Below are 24912 nucleotides of genomic sequence, written 5' to 3'. Positions count from 1 at the left end.
ACTAAATTCTGTAACTGTATTTTAAAATCAAGACTGTAACAGTTAAAAACTGACACCTCACTGGCCTCTAGCAAGAGGAGGAAAACAAAGCTACAGTTCTTTGTCCAGTGACATTACCTGTTACCTAGGTGTGTTCAAGCCACTATATAAAAAGTGTGCATCCATCCACAACCAATGCTGACTCAAAACCTAGTCCAACTACCAAGTGAAAAGGTAAGAACATCACTTTTGATTTAGATCTAGTAGAGCCATTAAATGACTTTGAAACTGATGACAGTGAGTTGTTTAGAATGGGACACTGAACCAAGTCATTAAAAACATAGCTTACCAAAGCATAACTCATTGCTCTCTTCTCTTCCACCTTACCCTACGTGGATATATAGATTGTCAGAACAGAAGAACAAAAGGCAATAAGGAAAAAAAAATCAAGTATATTCCATAGCAAAATTATTCATTAAGTCACAAAAAGGCATAAACCTCCAAACAGCTATGATTCTTAAACCGCAAATAGATGGAACACCCTTTCAAAGGCATGTAACAGTCATGTTTTTCCTTCAAAATGGATTTAAGAGAGGGAAATTAGATTTTTATAGTAGAAATTCTTACTGCAGTCAAGAGACACTGTTTTATCCATGTACATGCAGACTAGTTAACCTAGTTTCTAAAGCCTCAAGTTCTCATACTACACAAAACACAAGTTCACTTGAAATTTAATATATTGAACTTCATCTCATGCCTTTTCAGAACACTGACCACACTATCAATATGGAAAAGTAGAAGACTTATAGACAGAATTCTCAGCAAGAACATCCCTTAATCATATTGTGTGCATGGGAAATCAAGTCAAAAAGCTGAACACATGATACTTCATCAACATCCTTAACTACTTTTTCTAACCTTATAAATGACTGAAGCTCCCTATGCAGGCTTCTTAAACCTGTCACAGTACCAGCATGCTCTGTTTCATCAGTGGCCTCAAGAAACAAAATGTTATAGTAATACCATATTAAAAATAAAATGACCAAACATTAAAAATAATAATTGTGCAACAATAAGTAAGCTGAAAAGATACATCCTCCATCTACTTTGCCTCAGTCTTCACTGAGGAGTGCTCTAGACACGCAGCCCAAGTCACAGAAGGCAAAGAAAGGGACTGGGAGAATGAAAAACTGCCTGGTGTAGAAGATCATCAGGTTTGAAACCATACCCAGGGAACCTGAAGATGCACAAGTCCAAGGGACCTGACAAGATGCCCCCACTGGTCCTGAGGGACAGGCAGATAAAGTTGCTCAGCCACCATCCATCATATTTGAGAAGACATGGCGGTCAGGGAGTATAGTGATAGGACAATGAGCAGCTGTTTTAAACTAAAAGAGGGGAGATTTAGATTAGATATAAGGAATAAATTATTTACTCAGAAGGTGGTGAGAAACAGGCTGCCCAGAGAAGCTGCGGATGCCCCATCCCTGGGGGTGTTCAAGGCCAGGCTGGATGGCGCTTCGGGCAGCCTGGGCTGGTGGGAGGTGTCCCTGCCCAGGGCAGGGGGTTGGAACTAGATGTACTCTAAGGTCCTTTCCAACCCAAACCGTTCTGTGCTTCTGTGATCTGCTGTGTTGATTTTTTTCCAAACTAATCACTTAAAACAGCTGAGATAACCTAGTCAAGTATGACTGCTGAAAAAATACATGCTTCCTGTTGGAAATAGCACTGTATCAGTAAAACCCTACTTTATTTCAAAATAATATATATATATATATATATATGTTGCTTGTATGGCTTGAGCAAGTATGGTTTGAATGCAAACTTATTTTGCTTAAATATATGAGATCTCAGAAGAATGGCTTTTTTTTTTGCTTTTAAAATACTTTGAAAACTCATTCACCATGTAAATGTCTTTTAAGAGACAACTAAAGCTGACTAAGATGTCCAAGAATTTTCTACTTGAATGCATGTTAGTGCACCTAAAAGGATTTTAAAAGGGCTGACTGATGGGAAGCTTAAATAATGACATCTGCGCTTATGCAGATTCCTAGAAGAAATTGATGGAGAGCAGAAAAGTTTTACTTCCCAGTGTTTTACAAAAGGGATCAAGTGAAACAAAATGCACCATGAGGGAAAACTTGAAAGTAGTCTGAATTTTCTGAAATCTGGCTAGATGATTACATTTGTCAACAATTTCCTTCAGACTGGGCACAGCAACTGATGTTTCATCAATCACCACAAAAGTAAGTATTTCAGTGTCTCGATTTCTTCAAATACTTTTATGCAAAGGGGAACCCTTACAAAGCACTGTCTATATCAAGGGCATGTGTGAGAGCGTGCTCAAGTGCAGTGCAGGAGCTCAGGGGCAGCACCAGAAACAGTTAGGTAGGCCAAGCGACCAAGACAGCTGTGAGGAAAGTCTGGGTGCACAAAGCAGATTGGTCATTGCAATTGTGTTTGGGTGGTCCTGTTTTGGCATCCTAACTGAGGGTTTACCCTCAACAGAAAAGTTGACATTTTCAACTAGCATCATAGCAAGGAAAGAATGGTGAATGTAGCTCAAATAGAAGAGGGATAAATAAGGCAAAGTATTTCGTAAATTAGTATTAATCCAGGAAAGTAACAAAATATACACAACCATAAAAATGTGAGAACTACAGATATGTTACACTGAGGGCAGCTGAGCATCCTCAAATGTTAACAAGAATCAGTGAATAGTGAAAAGGTAAGAATAACTTATATGAAAAAGGGAAGAGGTTTTCCAGAAAGTGAAACTTTTCTAATAAACAAAGCAATTTAAAAATCTGCATAATTATCTCCTTTCACCATACAAGTCCACTCTCAAACAAAAATATAAAATCACAGAATCACAGAATATCCTGAGTTGGTAGGGATCCACAAAAATCAGAGTCCAACTCCTTATTCCACCCAGTATCACCCCAAAATCAAATCCTACATCTGAGAGCTGTGTCCAAATTCTTCAACTGACAAGACTCAGTACCAAAGCCCACAAATTTGAGTAGCTACACTTGGTATTGAGCTATGCAAAGTCAGAAGTATACTTTCTTGTTTAAGGTACCTTATTAGGTTTTCAAATGCACCTGATTACAACTTTAGGTAGATAACTACTCTTAAAAAATGTAATTAATAGCACAGTGCTCTCTGCCCTACTTCTTTCATGTCACTAGTTCAGCTTCTGCTAATGGGAACCTGCCCTTGGTTTGTTAAAAGGCAGAGATGCTTTATTTTGACAGCTATACATATATATGTATCTAAAATAATATTCATTTAATTTATAATATATATTAAGTGTATAACATGGATTTTTAATAAATTATAAATTACTGTATTTCTAATAAAAATTTATTTTATAATATACTTTTATATAAAAATATAACATAATTAAAGGTTATTTTTACATTAATTACTCTTTCATCTAGTGAATGTCATAGAAAGCCAAAGATACACTTCTGAATATTGCTTAAGCTCATGCTGTATTTAACCATGCTTTTTTTGGATCCCATATATCTTTTGTTAACTCCTCTATGTTTTTTCTCCTAATGTGCCATGTTGTAGCTGAGAAGCAACAGGAACAGCCCTGTGGCAACGGTCAATAAAAAACACAAAGTCTGTTGAGGTCCCAAGTGACAGGCCTGTCTTCCATTTCTTCTTATGATCAACAAATCTCATGACATACTAAGGATTACCATACCTCTAACTATTTTCAGAAAGAATTCCAGAGAGTCCATACACACCCATGCTGGAGATTTCAATTTGCATGCATTTCTTTGAGATCTGTGAGTTCTGTTATTTTTTCCCCATTAACAGCTTGTATCCAGCATTTGCATTTCAGTATATGTCTATAGCATTTACCAGTGATAATGTGCAAGTAGACTTCTCTTGAAAACAGTGACTTCTAAATTAACTGACAATCTCTAAGTAACAATTACTCGGTTTAAGAACTCAGAAATAATTTGAAAAAATACTTTGCTATTGCCACTTACAGAAATAAGAAAGCATAAAGTAGTAAAACAGCCTTATAATGAAGTCATCTTGCTGAGAAGCATTGAGCCCATGTATTTGAAATCTATATTCCATCAGAACAGTGAAATTCTGGAACAACCACCTGGCAATTTGGCATTCACCTGCATACTCATGAATCATTAATTTGAGCTTCTGAAACATCCTCCATTAGAAACGCCTGTCCCTTGGAGCCATTTATGGATTCAGAGAAAATGAGTTATGAGTAACAGAGTGAATACAGACTGGAAGAACACAGTAAGTTAAAACACAGGAATGAGTCCTAAAGAAAAAAAGACTAAGCTAATATTGGAGCTAGAAACTCAAGAAATGAAACGCTCAATAGGACAAAACTTGTAAGCTTGTCAACAAAAAAACAAACCAATGCTAGCATCAATTAACAGTCATTCCAACGACTGTTAACATTGATTCTATGTAAATATTGCTTCATAATACGAGACCCTTCTGGACACTAAGCTAATCTAAGAAAAAAATTAAAGCGCTGTGTGAGCCGCGGCCAGGCCATGCTTGAACCTTGTTAGTCACTGACCTCAATGACTAACATCAATGCAGCCTTGGAATTTAAGAACGATCCTAACAAAACAGATATACTCAGGCTAATGTAGCACATGGCTCACTCTTAAGAACTCTTTAATTTCATTCAATTACCTCTTATTTGTTGTTCTTAAGAAATATTTTCCATTCCAGCTATATTTCTTACAGTTTAGCACTCTCTTTCCAGTAGAAAAAATCCCTTTTATTACATAAAAACATCAGAGCAGGGTAGAAAGAGTAAGTAACTTGACAAAGTAGAAATCACACAGCATTTTAGCATTGTCTGTCTCAATCTCTCATTATCACTATTTCTGTAGGATTTCGGTAACATTTCTGTAACATACTACATTTAACTAGAGGCCTCGTCAGATCATAAACGTGTTATTAAATCAGAAGAATTCTCTCCCTTTTGCTGATTTGACCTGTATCTTATACTACTGACTTCAGATTATACTGAGTCAAGACTGAGGTAAGTTAAAATTTCAATTTTGAATTAAAAAAAGACTTCCAGTTACTGATTCACAGTACAAAACGTATTATGTTCCAACCACCCCTCTTCTAGTATTCAAATTATTTTTTCTCTGGGTTTTGTTTCCACATCAAATGCCATCCCATCTCCATTCTAATAATGTGCCAGTTTGTGGATTTTCTTGCCCTTTCTGTATACTAATACCCACCCCCTCCCCCCCCATGCATTTATTTCTTCACTGTACCATTGTGTGATCCTACAAAGATCACACAATTTGCAAAGTCGCCCATTTCTAATCCCTTTTCCTGTTCCTTCACTTCTCCAAGCCTGTAACCACTCGCTAATATTTTTGTTCTTTGTTATTATAGAACAATGTCATTTGACATTAACCTTCCTTATGAACTGAGAAAGTATTTAAGATTCATTTTCCTCATGAAAAATTTTGATAACCTTAATATGTAAAAGTATTATACTTAGGCAATGATACCTGAATGTTTTCACAAACACCTATTCATATGGGTTTTACACTGCAATCACAGGTTCACAACTACCCTGTATTCATTTCATTTTCTACAGCCAGATGGAGTTGTTTCCTATGTGCTTACTTAATGAATTTAACTGTTAATTAGAATACCTTGCCAGTAGTGATCAATAAAAAATTTCGATATTTACAGAGAAAACATTACGATGAACAGCCAGAGACTAAAAGGACAGAGGGAGGGAAGTAACTGCAAGATTTTATTAGCTTAGTTGACAATGGTTTCATAACCCTCACAGAACATAAATGTTTCCAGTACCTGGTGTTTTACTTTTTTTCCCCCGGTAGCTGTCTCAGCCTCATGGGATCTGATGACAGAAGGCACAGGACAAATGGCACACCTCTGACTGTGACAAAAAACTGCAGGATCTTATACCACAAATAAATGTAATACGTACAAATGTTCTGAACTGAGAATTTTCTGCAAAGGGTAGGGCTGAAGGCACAGGGGATCTAACAAGCAGACCTGATTATATGTTTTCCTCCTCACAAAAAGGAAAGCTGCAGAAACAGAAACACCAAAGAATTTGGAGGAAAGTAAATTATATGATTGGATTATTTTTTCTTCTGGGAAATAATATGCTAATTCACAAACTAAACATTATTCTGTTTTACCCAAACAATCGAATTAGTACATGTGGAGGTTTCCTCTCCTAAGCAGTTCATGGGGACAGCTAGATCATTGTTACTCAAAATAAGGGAAATCAGTACTCCAAGTTATCCACCATACTCCTGAATCACGTATTTATGCTCAATTAGCAATCTGCAAGGCTTAAAGACAAGCAATTTCATCATGTATGAAGTTCCCAAATTTCCATATCTATTCTGATTGCTATTACCTGTAAAATACCGTGTTCTAAACTGTATCCACTTTCATCCAGTTGCTTATATGGTATTCCATATGAAAAAAAAGGACCTGCATAACTAACCATCAACTAGCAAAACAGGATTGAAAAACATGAAAAAAATGAGTGACTTTGGGAAAGCAGGAAGAAAAACTCACTTCCAGACCTCCTCCCTGTTCTCAGCATTAACGTGAATCTGAACTTTGAGAATGAGCTGCCACGTCCTGCCATGAAAAATGTGAATCCAGAAGAGTAACTTAATTGTTCACTCTCTCAATACACAAGGCTGCTTTGCCTTTGTTGTTTTTGCTGACTTGTTTTTGGACAAAAATTTCATTCTTCACAGCAAAAACCCCTTCGACTGAACATCACATTCAGTTACTGAACATTACAAAAATCACAATTTTTTCTTCTGTTTTCATCTCAATGCCCTGAAATTCATTCCATATGGAGTGCAATATAAGTAATTTTTGATTATTGTAATAATCAAGTTCACTAGTCATTTTTAGTATATTTTTAATACATTTCAATCACCATTCTAACATGTCATTTTAATCACCATTCTAACAATCATTTAAGACTGAAACAACCCAATTAGCAGCTCTACCATCACATGCTTCTGTCAAATTCTGTGGCTGAAGCTCTCAAAGTTGTAAAACTTGAATCATTATTACAATAGCTACTGTCCCCTACCTCATATATTATACCTACACCTGCTGTGTATTATCCCTTTCTAATTTTATGTGAGGTGCTAAGGCACATGCAGTATTAACGACCCCAAATGACTAATTGGTTTTGTTTCTTTGGCAATTGTTGTGTCATTTACGGTACCTGCCAACACAACCATCTTTAATTTCATTAAAGTAGTGCCTTTAAGCTTTCCGAATTTGAACACTAAATGAAACAATAAACGTTTTTGAAAATGCAATGCCCCATCAGAAATAAGGAACAATTAAAAAAGATACAATACAAAGGTTTATAGAAGACTGTTCTCAGTAAATGAATAGAACAGATGTTAACAGCAAACACTAGTGTAGTTATTTCTAAGCCATCATTGTACGACTCAGTTAAATTTGAAGAGGTAGCTATTAAAATCTGAGAGTGTGATGTTTTATTAAAAACAATCTGAGTCAGTAATTGTTAGGGACTAGGTAGATACCAAGAAGGTAGCTGTTTCTGTTTGCTACTGTTAAGTCCCAGTTTGGAAGTATCATTTGCTAACCAGTAAAAGAAAGAAGCTTTTCCCCTTCTACTTCGTGATTTTGAAAGCCAATATTTAGATCTTCTGAAGTTTTTCCTGTACACTTAAATTTCCCCAACTCAGATAATCTTTAATTTCAGAAACTGAAATGTAATTTAAGTATCATTAATAGTGTTTTCAAATTAACATAATTCCTTTTTGATCCTAAGTAATCAGACAGTCATTTCCTCCTAAGTAATCTGTAATGGTTTCTGAAGTGTTCTTCTGTTAGACTGAAATCTGAATTAAGGTTGTTTTTTTTTCCTTGCAACTAATTAGACGGGACTTTTAGAGCTCTGTTCCCCATTGCTAAAATCTCTCAAAAACCACTGTATTAAAATGAAAACAGTTCCATGCTGATTTACAAGTTAACTTCTTAAAACTTGGATTTTGCTTACTAAATCCTTAACCAGGCAATGCGGTACCAAACAAGTATCAAATACCAAGCATTGAAAATTTTCAGCTAAGTTCATAACCGATGTACTGTGTCTCACACATATTTAGTCACAATATTCATCATATCACTGCACAAGGACTGTATCAATATCCGCTTTGGAAATTGGTTTAACTTCTTGCTTTTTTAACTGCTTTCACAGTACTTTAGTTGTAGAGCACCTCTAATCTCCTCAGTTTTACTCCTGGAGACATTCTATTCAGTATTCACCACAACACTATGAACTTCGTGAAGTTTCAGCAAAAGCTTTTCTTTCCAGGCTTTCGTATTACTGCTTCCCAATAACATCTTTTTAACAGTATAGCTCCCTACACTTGTCAGCCTCTTCTGTATTGTAGCTAAAGAGTCACAATAAGAATATTACCTTCTCTACTAGTATATAAAATCATGTAGTATTCTTCCAAGATCTAGTAGAGAAATATAAATGACAAACATTGCTGTTTAGTTTGAAGGTGTTTTCTGGACTGCATAAACCTCAAGTGCTTAAAAGTTGAGTCATGCATCTCTTTGGGGGCTCAATTTCTAATGACGCCATTGCACTACATGGCCATTCCACAAGTACCTAAGGTGGTACTTTGGGGATCTCCTTGAAATGCACCATTCATGGTGTCTTTAGTGAGACTGTGACAATCTAATTTATATAACAGAACCACAGAATGGCTGGGGTTGGAAGGGACCTCTGAAGATCATCTAGTCCAAACCCCCTGCCAAAGCTTCTAATGCTTTCATATGGAAAGACCTGACAGTAGATAATGAAAAATCCTCACTCGGTTTCTAGTCTTAACGGTTTTATGCCCTCTCCTTGAATTCATTATTTCAAACACACTTAGTGACTGACTATAAATTTTATAAATTGGCTCCTGGACTGTACCCTTTGCACTGCATTTACATATACTCTAATCATAGCAGGCCCTCTCTTCTTTTTGTTCACATTTTTAAGAGTTTTACAACAGGGCCCACCAAAGCACTTCATGTCATCATTTTACGTATCTCTTAAGATGTGATGATAGTATTTCAAAACATATTACAACCCCATTTTCCTTAAGACACAATGCCAGTTACTCATAAATCCTGCCAATATCACCACATGGATGAGAACTCCAGAATGACAGTGCAGAAAGCAAAAAATTACACATTACTAACTCAAACACAGGAGATAAGGTAAAAAAAAGAAAGAAAAGCAAAAATGCTATGATCCATCAGAATTTGCTGTAGTGATTACTAAGAAATTAAACAAATACTAGAGTAATTAAAAGCCATGGTTTCTCGTTCACAAAGCACACTATCTTACATATTAAAAATAAATGGCAATATTCTAAATTTAAAAGTCCAATTTATTTAAAGTGACAGAGACAATAAACTAATTCTTACACATGGAAATTTCCACCAAAACCATTGGAAAGCTTCGTCCGTTTTTAAAACTGTATCTGGGTTAAAGGGGAAATAGAAACACTGAGGCATGGAAGACAATTCTGAAAAGGAATTAGGTACCTGTTGTGGTTTAACCCAGCTGGCAGCTAAACACCACGCAGCCGTTTGCTCACCCTCCCCCCTCCCTCTCTGGGATGGGGGAGAGAAATGGGAAAGTGAAGCCAGTGAGTTGAGATAAAGACAGTTTATTAAGACAGGAAAATAATAATAACAATAATAATAATAGTGATAATGATAATAGTATTAATAATAATAATGTGTAAGAAACAAGTGATGCACAATGCAATTGCTCACCACCCGCTGACCGATGCCCAGCCTATCCCCGAGCAGCCGGCCCCCCACCCCGGCCAGCCACCCCTATATATTGTTTAGCATGACGTCAGATGGTATGGAATACCCCTTTGGCCAGTTTGGGTCAGCTGTCCTGGGTCTGTCCCCTCCCAGCTCCTGCTGCACCCCCAGCCTGCTTGCTGGCAGGACAGAGCGAGAAGCCAAAAAGTCCTTGGCCTGGTGTAAACACTGCTCTGCAACAATTAAAACATCAGCATGTTATCAGCGCTCTTCTCATCCTAATCCAAAACATAGCACCCTACCAGCTACTAGGAGGAAAATTAACTCTGTCCTAACTGGAACCAGGACAGTACCTAAATTAGGTATCTAAACTCTTTCACTGCATTTACAAATTTTCTGACAAACATAAGTCAGAAATGGAAGGAGAGAGAGCACCTGCTTGCAATAGAGAGCATGAGTGCATAAGTACCAGACAGACCCACCCTGTAGTATGAAAAAGATAGGGGGAACATTTCTTAAGCATTGTCTACAATTTTTATCTTATAGGTGGGCCACTCAAGTAGGTTGAGTGGTAAAGATCACAGTGACAAAGAGATCTTGTGTTAGTGCTACTTTACATTCTGGTAGCTGGTCAGTTGAAGCAGCTGGAAACAAAAGAGAAGTCATTATATATGAAAACTGATTAAAATAAACAACAAAAACAGAAAGTAAGACCCTACATGACTCACAAGGGATCCTATTATGGGTCCACATGAAAACATGAGAGATTAGGCAAGAAGCATTTGGCCTTCAAGGAGAAAAGGTATTCAATTATTCACTTGTAAAATTCACAGGCTGTCATAAGGTTTTAGAAACCACTTATTCTTACTTTTCATTGTCCTCTCCTTTAATTTAAGGATTAAATATGGTTGCCACAGCACTTCTTTCTCTTTCAATTTAGATGACAGAAACAAGTATAGTTTATACAGTGATTACAAAAGGCTCAAATGAGAACAAAGTTTCCAAAAGTTTGGATTGATTTTTCTCCAATATTAAAAAACATCTGTTTATAATTCTATTAAATATAAAATTCCAAGAAGTAAACTACAGAGCCAGCTATCAGCCGTCCTGCTCACTGAACAAAGGTTGTAATTCACTGTATGAGTCCAACAATGGCATAAACTGCTAGAGCACAGCTTGAATGGTTTATGTGCAGCAGAATTAAGGGTGAATTACAGTTATCGATTATTAAAGTTCTAAATAGAACTGTATAAGAACTAACAGCTGCCTAGCACTCCTCTACAGACAAAGGACTTCTCTCTGTAACACAGTGCTGGAAGCTTGGGAGGTGGTGGTGAATAACTCCAGAACAGTTCACTGCTGGGCTAGTCCTGTTGCCACAAACTTGGATAGGATCAGCATTGAGCTGAGATCAAGTGCTTTTGAAATTCAGCACAAAGGGTTACTTCTAGTACATTTTCAGAAAGGCAGCTCTTGCTTTAACATACAGCTTGGAGACAAACCACTCCACTTTATACTTCACAATGGCCCTCCACTGATACAGAGGTCCATCTAGAAAATTGTTTCCAATACAGCAGCAGTCTACTTATACCTTCGTAATTCCTCTTCAGAGATTTTCTTTTATGAAGTATGTTATATAATCATATACAGCCAGTACACACTTCTCAGGCTAAGTAACTGAGGGCTGAAGCGTAACGTAAATTCCCAGGCATAATGCCATTACAACTTACTATGGTGTAGGTGCTTTATTTCTTGAGAGCTGTGCTTGACTGAAACAAAGTAGAAAGCAATCATGGACCCATATATTGTAGTATAGTCTGAATGCTTCTCTGGGTCACATGGGAAGTCAAATCAACCTTGCTTTGGCCTACATTTTGATTCAAGGGGCTTGCTCCAGGCACTAATCAGGAAGCAGGAAATGGGGAAGGACAGCAGCATTCTCTAATGGTCCTTCCTTCAGCATTCCAGTAGCGTGCAGTCTTTACACTTTCCCTGCATTCCAAACTACTTGTGCAATAAGTGTTTCCCAGCTGGAGTTTCACCTGCGCCATGCAGTCCTATACCTGCGACGGCACTGCTCCCACATGCCTAAAAGGACTTACCCAATAGCTAGCCAATTCACTACTCATTTTCCTTTTGGAAAGTACGTTCCAAATTAGACCAAAATACTCACTTTCTACATTTGCACATTTAGTCTGTCATAATTAGCTCTACTTTCTTTGTATTTTACCAAAACAAGATTATGGAAAACAGATGAAACGCAGCCAGGCAGAGCCAACCAGGCTTTTGCCCATTTGAAGCCTACAATAATCAAAGACACAGTACTAGAACCTCAGGGCAGAAGAGCAAATGACTGGTATCTATGCATGAGCTCTTCCCCTCTTACAAGCTGAACTGACACTATCCAAAACCTTTTTTTTTGGCTAAAATTTTTTTGTGTGTAATGGTTGAATGAGGTCCTCAGGAATAAACCTGAAGTGCCTTTGAGATAAGGGATTTTATAATGCCATTATTACAATTCCCTGCAAGATTCTTAGCTGACCTTTTCTGATGTCCTCCCCTCTGCCCCCATATGACTACTATACTGTCTTGAACTGATTGCTTTTCTACCTAGATGATTCTTTCTTACTCAATTTTATCATTTCGTTAGAGAACAGTAGATGGACAATAGCTATCTCTGCAGTCTATTTGCCTGCATTAGCATTACATATCTTTGTGAATACACGAGGCAGCAACTGCACTACAGGAGACTGGTATGCATCTTCCTCTCCATTTGCCATCATTTCCTCTGGAATGAGTGGCACTAGCTGCCACAGGCCACTACCAAATCATAAACCATTTCTTGGGTTTAAGAAAAATCTGTTTGTTAACATAAACTTACTACAGAAACTCTATGGCCATGCTTACTTCTGAATTTACTCTCTTATTCTAAAATTAAGTATCCATGTTACTTCAACTACAAAATCTAATATATGCTCCCACTATATAGTAATAAATTATAGAGCATGTCTATAAAAAGAACTCTATTAAATAATAAAATGTATTGGAAACAAATGAAAAATACAGAGCTCTTTTACCATACAGAACAACTTCTAACATTTGAAAATTTCAGTGTAAGTAAAAACAATTTCTCTCCCACAAGAGAGATTTGTATATACTTTGTCTTCTGAAAGTCCATATTCTGTTAATTAAATTCCCAACATGAAATGGATAACTAGTATGACATTCATATGGCATAAACGTATCCTCTGCTGAGGGGCTTCAAATCATTGTCTTTACTTGAGCAGAGCAAGCCAGTAGGAAAGATTCTTGTCAAATGCACACACTTATCTCACAGCTGGAAGGTGATGGATTGATAGGCACCTCATACAATGCCTCCTTAATTTTTACTACCTCCACAAAATATTGCAAACTCCTGTGTTCATTTTAGGAATGCTATCCAAAATAATTTATACCTCATTCACCTGCTCAGGAGAAAGCCATGTTTATGTAATTCATTAGCAAAGGTAGAAACTACATTCAGTTTTCATCACTAATACTACTGCATTTCCCTTGACTTCCAGGTAACTCCAGGCTTATCTGGAGAAGTTAAACGTTAGCAGAGGAGAGGTCACCAACATCTAAGCAGAGTGAATACCGCTTGCTTTGAAAATAACTCATTTGGCAGCACTAGAGGCCTTTGTCTACCCTGGCAATAATCAGAATAAACAAACAGTCCTTGTAACTGTACCAAAGCTGACAGTATCTACGCTACACAAGTACACTTGAGGCAACCACAGCATGCACACCCGTGTGTGGACATGTACATAAACATACAGGCAAATATTTTCTCTCCCTATTATAGCTCCCTTTTTGACACGACAGTACTCAATTCAAATTGCCTTCACAGGCTACTTTAGAGTAATTACCAAGAAATTTCTAGAGATTATTATAGACTTGGATGCTGAAGGACAATATAAAAATTTATGACACCTTTCCCTCTATTTCCACAGCTGAGCAATAGCTTTTTCCTCCTGTTGCCAGCAGAACTAACTACATTGACCTGGAGTTCACAGGCTTCTTTTGAGAATGACTTTTCTCTTCTGCAGAAACTGATGATGTGAGCCAGAGATGGCAATCCTCAAACCAGAAAACAATGCCAGTATAAACAACAAGAATTTTTCATTTAACTCCATTGTCTGTTAAAAAGATACCAGAATCTGTTTTGCAGAGTGCTTATTCCTTCAGTTTATTAGGATACTGATAGACATGTAAAGTTAGACCATTAGAGTTGTTTATAAAAAGACTAACAGAATGAAAAAGGGAGACACTGAGTAATTTTTCCATTCTCCAAGTGCACAAAATATCTGTCCTCAAACAAACATTCCTATGGACCCTGCTAACCTGACCTTATAGGAGAACTTCATATAAATCATGAATTTGAGTACTATCTGATGACCTTAACCATATAGCATGAAAGTAGCTTCTGTTAAAAATAAATAAATAAGAATCTGAGCATTCAAATGTGTTATCAGAGGGGTCTCAAACTTACCATTAGTAAGCCAGGTACTGCTAAGAGTCAGTATTACCCTACAAGAAAAATAGAAATTTTTACACACTAAACACTCCTCTGCTATTTCTATGAAACTAATTTTGAGCCATCTCCTTGATCTACACCCCTTCGATCATAAGAAAGCATATACTCCATTACTATTCTAGCAGCTTAAGTTACAAAAAATTATGAAATTCTTGAATTAGACTGGTTGTGACACCAATAAAGAAGTAGCAAAAGACTACACATGCCCCTTTGAATCTGCTGCAGAGAGGATAATGGTAACAAAGACTTGGTTACGCTGCTAAAGTAGAAATTTTCAGCGGTTTGCTTGATTTCCACTTTCTTGCCTAGTGGAGAGGAAAAAACATCCTGGTCATAATGTTCAAAAAGCAGATACAGAAAAAATAGGTTTTATTTCACCATCCTTACATATGCTTAAAATAATTAAGGCTCACTGTTTGCCAGTGACCTGCTAAGAGTACAGCTTCTGCTTTTTGGGGGTGAGGTTATAAGGACCTATAACCCAATAATAAGAGGAATGCAAGAATGAATATTAGAGGAAGGCTTAAGTTTCTGGCTAATGCTTATGAACAAACCTGAAAGGCAAAAACAAAGACAAACCTGTTGGCAATTAATTTTGGGCTAGGAACAATTTTTCTATACCAAGTTAAATAAATAAAAAAGAAAGATACTCGCAGCTTTTTATTCAGATCCTCACATCCAGGGAACTGGTGCTTCAATAGTGTAGTGGCTCTGATCGACTGCTGTGACCTTTTGGGTCATAGATCATCATCTGATAAAAGTGAGGGGACAGAAGATTGTTTCTACTCACTACTAAAACATTTTTTTGCATGTAACCAGCATGTGTTGTTAGAAGTATCACTTTAGAGCACAGAAGCCAGGTCCTCCACGGTCCTAAAGGTACTACATGTGAGAAAAATCTCACTGCAAAAACACTTTCTACTGCAAAAACACTTTCTACTGCAAAAACACAACTTTGTTTCTCACATTCATGAATACAGGGCAAAAGGGATCTATATTCCTTACACTTCAAGGCACTTAAAATCCTAGAGACTTCCTGCACTGATCAAGTTTTGATTCCTAACAGTTACATCAGTATAGCTAAAGCAACAGGTCCTTCTGCTGGAGGTACCATGCATATTAAAAGAGGTTTTCTTCTGTTGGTGTAGATAGCTGAAGCTCCTATGCTCCCAACCACCATAAACTAAGCCAGCAAAAACAGCAGTCAGCACAGCTGCATCTAAACTAGGAATCTGCTGATGGCATGCAGTTTATTCATAATTCCTAAGTGATGTTGCTATGGGAACTTTTGTAGTGGGAGTTGCTTATATCTGATCCAACTTTCAGAAGAACAGAACTAAGAACAAAGTAAAGAAACTGACATGAAAGGAAACTATATCAGCAGTGTCCTATGTGCTGTTCTCCTGGAGAATCCCAATGCAGATGAAGCACTTGTCCATATAGGCAGTAACCAGCCAAGATGTTCATTATATCACTGATTCGTAACATACTTACTGTTCTTAATTATTGAGACTTTTTTATGTTTAAAACCAAGCAGGCTTTATGCAACTAAATCTGCCCCTCAGCATTTTTTTTCACCTCTCTCCACAGCTGTGGCCAGTCTGCAAGTTTGATTCTACAACTACCTATACTTCATGCTATTATTTCATCATGCTTCTCATAAGCAGCCAAATCACAGAACCATCGAGGTTGGAAAGGACCTCTGGAAATTGTCTAGACCAACTGACCAACTCCCCTGCTCAATGCAGGGGCAGCTTGATCTGACTGTTCAGGTCCATGTGCAGTCAGGTTTTGAGCATCTTCCAGGGATTTCTGAATCTTACTCTTAGAACTTGAGATGAAGAAGGCAGTGACAATCTCAACCTCTTCCATGTCCTTTGTTGCCAGGTCCCCTAGCCTATTCAGCAGTGGAATCACATTCACCTTACTCTTCCCTTTTGCTTCTGGCAAGCCTATAAAAACTTTTCTTGTTGCCGTTCAGGTCTTTTGCCAGATTTAACCATAGTTGGGCTGTCTCTTTATTCCTTCCAGGTGACATAACCATGCTTCCACCTTATGGGTTTCCTTTTCATGTTTACATTTTGTCAGAACCTTCTTGCTCATCCGGAAGGGTCTTCTGCCACCTCTGCTCAATACCCTACATGTCAGTGCGGACCATTCAAGTGCTGGGTCCTGCACCTGGGACAGGGCAACCCTGGCTATACGTACAGACTGGGCAACGAGATGCTGGAGAGCAGCCCCGCAGAGAGCGATCTGGGGGTTGTGGTCGACAGCAAGTTGAATATGAGCCAGCAGTGTGCCCTGGCAGCCAGGAGGTCCAACCGTATCCTGGGGTGCATCAAGCACGGCATTGCTAGTCGGTCGAGGGAAGTGGTTGTCCCTCTGCTCTGCGCTGGTGCGGCCTCACCTCAAGTACTGTGTGCAGTTCTGGGCACCACAGTACAAAAGGACGTGAAACTGTTGGAGAGCGTCCAGAGGAGGGCAACGAAGATGGTGAAGGGCCTAGAAGGGAAGACATATGAGGAGCGGCTGAGGTCACTGGGCCTGTTCAGCCTGGAGAAGAGGAGGCTGAGGGGGGACCTCATCGTGGTCTACAACTTCCTCATGAGGGGGAGTGGAGGGGCAGGTGACCTATTCTCCATTATCACCAGTGACAGGATCCGCGGGAACAGTGTTAATCTGAGGCAGGGGAAGTTTAGGCTGGACATCAGGAAGAGGTTCTTCACCGAGAGGGTGGTCGCACACTGGAACAGGCTCCCCAGTGAAGTAGTCACTGCACCAAGCCTGTCTGAATTTAAGAAGAGATTGGACTGTGCACTTAGACACATGGTCTAAACTTTTGGGCAGACCTGTGCGGTGCCAGGAGTTGGACTTGATGATCCTTATGGGTCCCTTCCAACTCAGGATATTCTATGATTCTTGAGCTTGGAGGACATGATTCTTGAGGGGAAAAAAAAAAGAAAAACAGCTCTCCCAGGCCCCTCTTCTATTCAGGAACATATCCCATGGGATTGTTCCATGTAAATCTCTCAACAGGCCAGACTGGTTTCTTGAGATCAATGGTTGTGATCCTGCTATTTGCCTTGCTCCCTCCTCTGACGATCCTGAACTCCGCCATTTCGTGGTCACTGAAGCCATGAGACCAGTTGGATTTCTTGTGTCCTGTTGTATTGATCTTCCAGAAGATGACAATGAGGTTAAAGAACGCTGCAAGGAGTATGGCCTGCAAACGTGTGGCTTCTTCCACCATAAGGAAAATGTCATATCCTATGTTTGCTTGGTCAGAGAGTTTGTAGCCAACACCCATCACACGGTCACCCACATTGGTTTACCCCTAATCCTAAACCATTAACTTCCAGCTGGCTCATGACCCTGCCTCCCTAGGCAGAGCATCACATATTCCAGCTGCTCTCACATCAACAGCACCTTCCCCTGCTCACCTTCCTGGCCTGTCCTTCCCCCACAGCCTGGATCCATACACCACAGCATTGCAGTCATGTAAGCTAATCTCACCACCTCTCTATGATCCCAATAACACTTCAACTGCACACAGGTTTCCAATTCCTCCTGTTTAATCCCCATGCTGCACATGTTAGCGTACAAACACTTCAGAGGTACTCAGCTGGAGATAACAGGCCAAGAAGTGAGAGTACAGTGGTAAAAGAAACTCACTAGGTCAAAATATACGCAAATACTTTTAAAATGCAACTAAAATGTACAGTTTAGTACAGCTCTAAATTCTCTAAATTAAGAGCTAAACATTAAGAGCTCTGAATTAAGAGCTAAACAACAAAAAATTTGGCAAAACAGCCTCCTGCCTTACTCCTGCCTGGTAAACAAGAACTGCTGGCTTGCTACCAGAAACAGCAACAGTGACACAGATTTGCGTACCCCACAAATAAAGCCAGAAAAATGGAGGCATTTGCGTAATGCCCAATACGTATATTGAGTGCCCCTGCCTTCATGTACACTATGAAGTCTGCATAGGCTGCAGCATATCTCACAGATTTTGTAGTATAATCATAGCTAGGAAAAATGACTCCATTCTGAAGGCTTTACTGCATTAACTATATCAAGTAGTGCAAGAAAGTACATGAGTATGGGAATATTACTGGTAACGCCATTTGTCTCAGGGAACTCAAATGGTACATGGAGGAACCTACCAAGAAATGAAACATACTTAGTGTATGGGAAGTTGTAGTCAATACGCATTCATGTTTTATCTTCTCATCATTAACACTGGCAAAGAACAGCACTCAGCCTCTGTTCCTCTCCAGTGTATTTCTGTTTCAATATACATATCAGTATTAATTTCCCCAGCAGAGTTACTGTCATATCTAATGAGCAAACACATGCTATGTGACGTCTTTTTATGCCCTTGATTTTTTTTAACGTTATCTCTAATAAATTGAGATCACTAATAATAAATTTTTAAGTGGTCACAATTAGAAGGTCATATGCTGTAAGACTGCACAAAACTCATTTAATGCATAAAAACATATACCATGTATCTCTTCCAGTTTCCTGTCATAAAAGATAGCTGTCCAACTTTGAAACTTATTTATAAGCCCCCTCCATAACTGAATAAAGATGTAATTAAAGAAACAGAAAGAATGCAAATCCAGCCTAGCTACTTAACTCTAAGCAGAATATTTGATTTGTGATGGTAAATCAGTCCTGCAAAGACATGAATGCAGAAAAAGTCCTATTATCCAACATTTTTACATTTTAACCATTCAAGCACATTGATGGTGCTTGGTAATAACACTTCCAGACAAGGAACCTCTAAATTATCATCTACAATATTTTTAAACTTAGAAGATGAATTACAGTTTCAAATTAATTTCAGGTATTTCCTTCCTTTTGATGACTTCAATTTCAATTTAAAACTGGACTGAATTGCTCCCAATTTCTGTAAGCCATCACAACACTCACGGTTTTCTTAAGAAGCTGCTAAAGCATCAAAAAGAATAGTGCCTTTCAACAAGGATACATAGGCCAAACCTGCATTCATGGCTCACGTCTGTATTCACAAATATTGTGGCCTAGCAGGAGAAGGCTTATAATATGAAACAGCTGCACATAGAACTGCGCATCCACATTACATCTGTTAAATCTGATTTTTTTTTTTTTTTCCAGATCAGCCCTTCTCTTATCTCTTGGTCTAAATGTTGATTTGAGGTTTGTATGCGCTAGGCATACTTCTGGAATGCATCCTTCGGTTCAACCTAGCACAAAAGAAACTCAGTTTGTCTAAGATCACTTCATAATGCAAACCAGAGCACAGTAAGTGGTGGTGATCAGATTTGCTTCAAAGGCACACTTATTTGAAAGCAAAGTACAAACAGAGATGCACCCACCGAAGTCATCAAGAGCCTTTGCATTCATTTTAAGTAGAAAAACCATGCTTGATTTCTCTGCCCCCCCTTTTATTTTTTTTCTCTCATCTTTCAGCCTAGGTTTAGTAATACACAAAGAGAAAAGAAGAATCAAGAAATATAGGGGTAGAATATTTTTTTAAATATAGGGAAACTCTGACATTGTGGGTTTTTTTTTTCAGATTGCTTACACTTACTCCAGCTTTCATTATTTTCATGCCCTTAGAACCAAAGCAATGGAATACAGCCGGTGATATTTCCAGCCCTTGCACAGCAGTTTGCTTTATGGTCACATCACTGTGCCCAAGCTGACTATTCCAGAAGGCAATGGGATTCTGCAGAGGCTGAATAGATGGCCCACATTCAGTAAGTTGTGCATCAGAGCTTTAAAGAACATGCCTATGATGGCAAGGTGACATATATCATTTCTTTAGTATTCTTTTTTCCCCCAAGTACTTTGCCCAAAGATGTTTCCCCTCACTCTTGCTGATACACAGGGGAAAGAAATGTGAGGGTAGGTAAGGTACCAGCACAGTACATTGCACTGACTGAACATGAAAATACAGTTATTGTAGAAGTGGTTGTTTAAAAACCTCATATCCAGAAATGTTAAAATTATTTGTATTATGCCACTCCATAACCTTCTGTAGGGCAATCTACTTTATATTAAAATGTACTTTTCTTGGTTTTTTTCAATCTTTTTAAACCATTCATCTTGCAATTTATCATTCACATAAAAATCATGATGTGATTATGCATACTTACATCGTAGGATGGAGATGACACGTGAAATCCAAACACACAGCATAAAGATAGCATATATGATATTAAACTAAGACACTTAGTAAGGGCTTAATATAGCCATAAAGCAAGTAGCAAAAGGCTGATCAGATTATAAACATAAAAGCAATTTTTTTATTGTGGTCATTCCTTACGCAGTTTAAGCTGCACCTTTTCTATGGAAGACCCTACTTATCACCTCTCTCTTACTCTTTACTGAAGCCACAGGAACTGCTACTGCTTCTGTCAAATCAGTGGGTGCATCCAGCACATCTTTCCCTTCAGAAAGCATACTCAGTACAAACTGTATTCTCAGCCACCAGTAGGCTTGGAAAGACAAATTAAAGGGAAAAGTTTTCTTTTTTCTGTCCTAGCCTTTAATAAATATATGCATCACTATAAATATAACATCATTATAAATAAATGCATCACAGATTTATGCTGTTACAATTCTGCTTAGCTTTCCTGTCATTCTTGCCCTGTGATACTGAGCCTACAGCCTCAGAAATTAACAGAGTATTGTTTTGAATAAATAACAGATTTCTTTTTTTCAAGAAAGAGGGACCTTTAACAGTGTAAAGATTATGCATAACAAAGTTTTACAAAAGAGCAAAGGTTATAGGCAAATAGACACTATAGAAAGCACGCATTACATGTTTCCTATTTGCTGTGGGTTAGTACACAAAGCCTGCGAAATCACAAGTAGAAGCTTCTCCTCAGCTTACCTCCAAGATGCTGAGATCTGCGTAGCTGGTCAGACTAATTGCCTCTGTAGTTCAGCAGCCGCCCCTACAACTTTCCAAATACACATGCTTGTCCAAGTTTCACTGGCTGACACACATTCTCAGAATCACTTACCTGCTTGAAGTTCTTAGCACTCTCTGTAGAATCTTTACATCATCCAGGACGGATAAGGCACCAACAGAATCCTCTGAGTGAGAACTGCTAGACTTAGTGCAGATGTCACTTGATCATCTGTCTTCCCATCCAGAGGAAGTGGGCCTGAAAGTTGGGGGAAAAAGTGTTGTGACTAAATCATAACCCAAAGACCAGAGGGGTCACATACACAGTATGGTGTCCCTCTGCAATCTTAGGACACAGGAATTCTCAGCCCATTAGCTCTGCAGTTCTCACATCCCATTCCCTGTGACACAGAACAAAGGAACCTTTAATTATGGACTCCCCTCCTTGTTCTTGTTCAATAACCGAAGAACAGAACACTTTTTCCTGCCTTTGTAGTTTGTCCATGTTGTTCCTACCACTGCTGCATGACCTTTTTTTTTTTTTTTTTTGGTCTTTTTGAAACTCCTCTCAGCTCTATCACACCACAGTTCCCAGCAGCTGTTCCTAACTGGCTACCCAGTCAGACCTGGAAGAGATAATTTGGTTCCATGTTAAATCTCTTCAGCTGAGCATAAAGCATACACTTTATCACATTCAGCTTATACGAATTATTTGTGGATCTTGTGTAAAGTGCATGGAGGGTCTATGAACTATCTAGTGAAATTCTGCTAAGGTATTCTGCAATTTATTAGTACAAAACCAGATTAGATTTTGGCCTCATCAGTATCGCAGGCTAGAATTAGACTATTTTCTCTATCCAGTCCTTGTGCATATCATTTTCAAAAACCACTTTTTTTTTTTTTTTTTTTTTTAGATACACCTGGGTGTCCTAAACCCTGCTTGCAATAACAGGTACATAGGTAAATTCTCTGATGCATCTAAACCACCTTTCTAGCAATGATTAAAACAATACATATATATATATATATATCAGTTGTGTAATATGCAAATGTGCCAAGGCTTTCCTGGGCAAAAATTAAAAGATTAATTCCCAAAGCTGACAACTGTGTTCTAAATTGTGTATTTCAGCAAAGTTGTACCATTTAATCACAGCATTATTATAACAACCTATTTTAAGAAAACAACTTGGGGATGTTAAAAATTCTCTTCTACAGTTTAAAGCAGGAGTTGCATTCTTTTTCCTTAAAATTCATAATATGAACTTATATTCTAGTGCTTGGCACAGAAAAGCTTCATTATAGCTGCTGAGTTGTAAGGATACAAATCACATAGCAGTGTTTTTGCTGAGATCTTACTACTCACAATTATGATAAACACCTTCTTAAATGTACTCTTATATAGGTATATATACTTCATTATAGACGTTTGTTTACATAAAAAGTTATTCAAACAGCATATTCAGTTTTATGTTTCTTAAAGCGCCTCAGAACTCCGTATATTCATCCAAGTAAGACTCATCACTGGTAACAGGTTAATGCTGTTTACAAGAGTACGTGAACAACTCTAACCCAGATTACATAGCTACTTTCAGGTGGCATGCACTTCTGTCAGCCTCTTCTGGAGCTCCTGTGGCAGGTGGGATTTTTGCCAGTGCTCAACAAGAAAGGAACATTAGCAACACTTTTAATATTATCAAAGACACTCGTTTTCAAGAGCCCACTGGAAGGAAAAGCTTAAATAATCACAAGGTCTTCAGTTCCTTTGCCATTACCAGCCACGTTAATAAAGAAACGAGCATAGGACCTAGCACTTGCAGAACGTATCCATGTTATTTAAACTGCTCTAGCAGTCTAAGGGCTCCCTGCTATAGATATTATGAGTGACAACTTACAAAATACTGCGTAATACTGACATTTTAATCCAAGTATGACACTCACAGGGCAGACAAATGGACTATAGGACATCTTGAGTCATATCCACCTCTGATTTATGCAGTGGGTAATTACTTACACACCAGCAAGAGGATACCACAAACCTTCACTTCTTTTCTTTTCTGCAGCCAAAGAGGACTTCGCTTTTACTCTGCTGACTAGGTCTTTCAGGACAATTCAAAACAGTCTTGAGACTGTAGTACAGCCATTCCACCTAAGAATACAGACAAGTGAAAGAGAGATAAATCACATAAAGCCCTATATGCATTCCTACTCAGTTGTGCTGGAAATAACAGCGGATGACCTGAGAATCTCATTTTTAAGTATTAAAGCTTATATATTTGCAAAACTGCAGGATAAGAGTCATAATCAGATCCTCTGGAAAGAAACAAAATATAATAGACAATAATTTATTTATTGAGACAAAATGTCACACTATAAACAATCATCTTCAAAAACAGAGAAGAAAAATGATATGCCTATGAATTTTTGACCTAGAAAAACATCTGCTGAAAACTGGATGCTTCTAACCTCTGTTGTATTAATTACAGAAAGTAATTAAAATTTCTTCTCTTTCAAAACAATTGAGTAAACCAAGATCACCATTTGCACGCAATATATATTCGTCAGAATTGAAACCCAAAACATTTTAAATAATTAATTAAAATGATCTGAAACAGAAAAACACCCAAACATTATTAAATGCCATTGCCAGAAAGCCTTCAAACAAACATCCCTTTTAGAGCCTAAAGAATTCTAGTGAGATAAAAAAAAATAAAAAAATCATCACACATTTATTTTGGGTATAGCACTAGTTAGGGCAAATCTAGTGCCTTCAGAAATACCACAAAGAAGCTGAGAATAGCAAAGTAACTTTCTAGAAAACAACAACAAAAAGCATGGTTATTAAAACCCTCTTCCTAGCTTGGTTTACGTGGAACTTTTTGAACCACAGTACCAAAGGTGGTATTATACTTTTGGAGCATCCATAGGCAGCAGAAACATCTTTTTCATGAATGATGTTCTGCACGGAACACTGTAGAAAAGAACCCTGAGATGGAACATGCTGGGAATGCTTGTGCTGCTATTTTTTCCACTATCACAATATGCAATGAATTAGTAAGAGCAGTCAGAAAAATCATGGCATTATAAACTAACATTAAGAAGCCACTCAAAAATAAAATAAAATAAAATAAAAAATCAATTACATCATCTGTCTTGAAGACTACACCTATTTCTCCATGCTGGTTTGAGCCTTATAGTTATTGGAAACCTGTCCTTCTAAGACACTGAATTTTTTGTCGAGTGCTTTCCAGTGATGGATAGCAACCCACAAAAAAAGCTATCGAGGTGCTTAAATATGTTTGAATACATACTGAGTAACTTATCTCCTGGGTGACTTCAAATAAAACACTTGATACTAACTTCAGTAACTGTAAACTCGAAGAAGCTGGAAGCTATAAATCATCATCATTAACAGGGCAGCTGTTATGTACAGTCAATGAACTTTTAACTACTACTTAATTTTAGTTTCACTCCCCCCCCACGTGTGATACAAAGTTATTCTACACAGTATCAAATGAACTGTAGCAAAATATTCCAAACAGCATCAATAACAGTTTTAAAATTAAGCCACAGAAATAATTCATCTGATTTCTATTTCTGACAGGGGAAAAAT

General features: G+C 37.9%; 1 non-coding gene across 44 annotated transcripts in view; it reads right to left on the bottom strand.

Moving 5' to 3' along the window:
* LOC308197296 overlaps window positions 1-24912 on the bottom strand; it is a 722739-nt gene that overhangs the window by 136983 nt on the left and 560844 nt on the right. For 40 of the 44 annotated variants that reach the window (XR_013952725.1, XR_013952726.1, XR_013952751.1 and 37 more), the window contains 2 exons: window positions 23339-23448; window positions 21418-21561 (listed from right to left, as the gene is read on the bottom strand). This is a non-coding gene — a transcript (uncharacterized protein). Of the gene's footprint in view, window positions 1-9828; window positions 9864-21417; window positions 21562-23313; window positions 23449-24912 lie in introns of those variants that run through there. The other 4 variants (XR_013952746.1, XR_013952747.1, XR_013952748.1 and 1 more) reach the window with 2 other exon arrangements.

Source organism: Anser brachyrhynchus (genome assembly GCF_964034855.1).
Source record: "Anser brachyrhynchus genome assembly, chromosome: 6".
In the NCBI taxonomy this organism is placed as follows: Eukaryota; Metazoa; Chordata; class Aves; order Anseriformes; family Anatidae; genus Anser; species Anser brachyrhynchus.
This window is presented reverse-complemented; position numbering and strand designations above follow the sequence as displayed.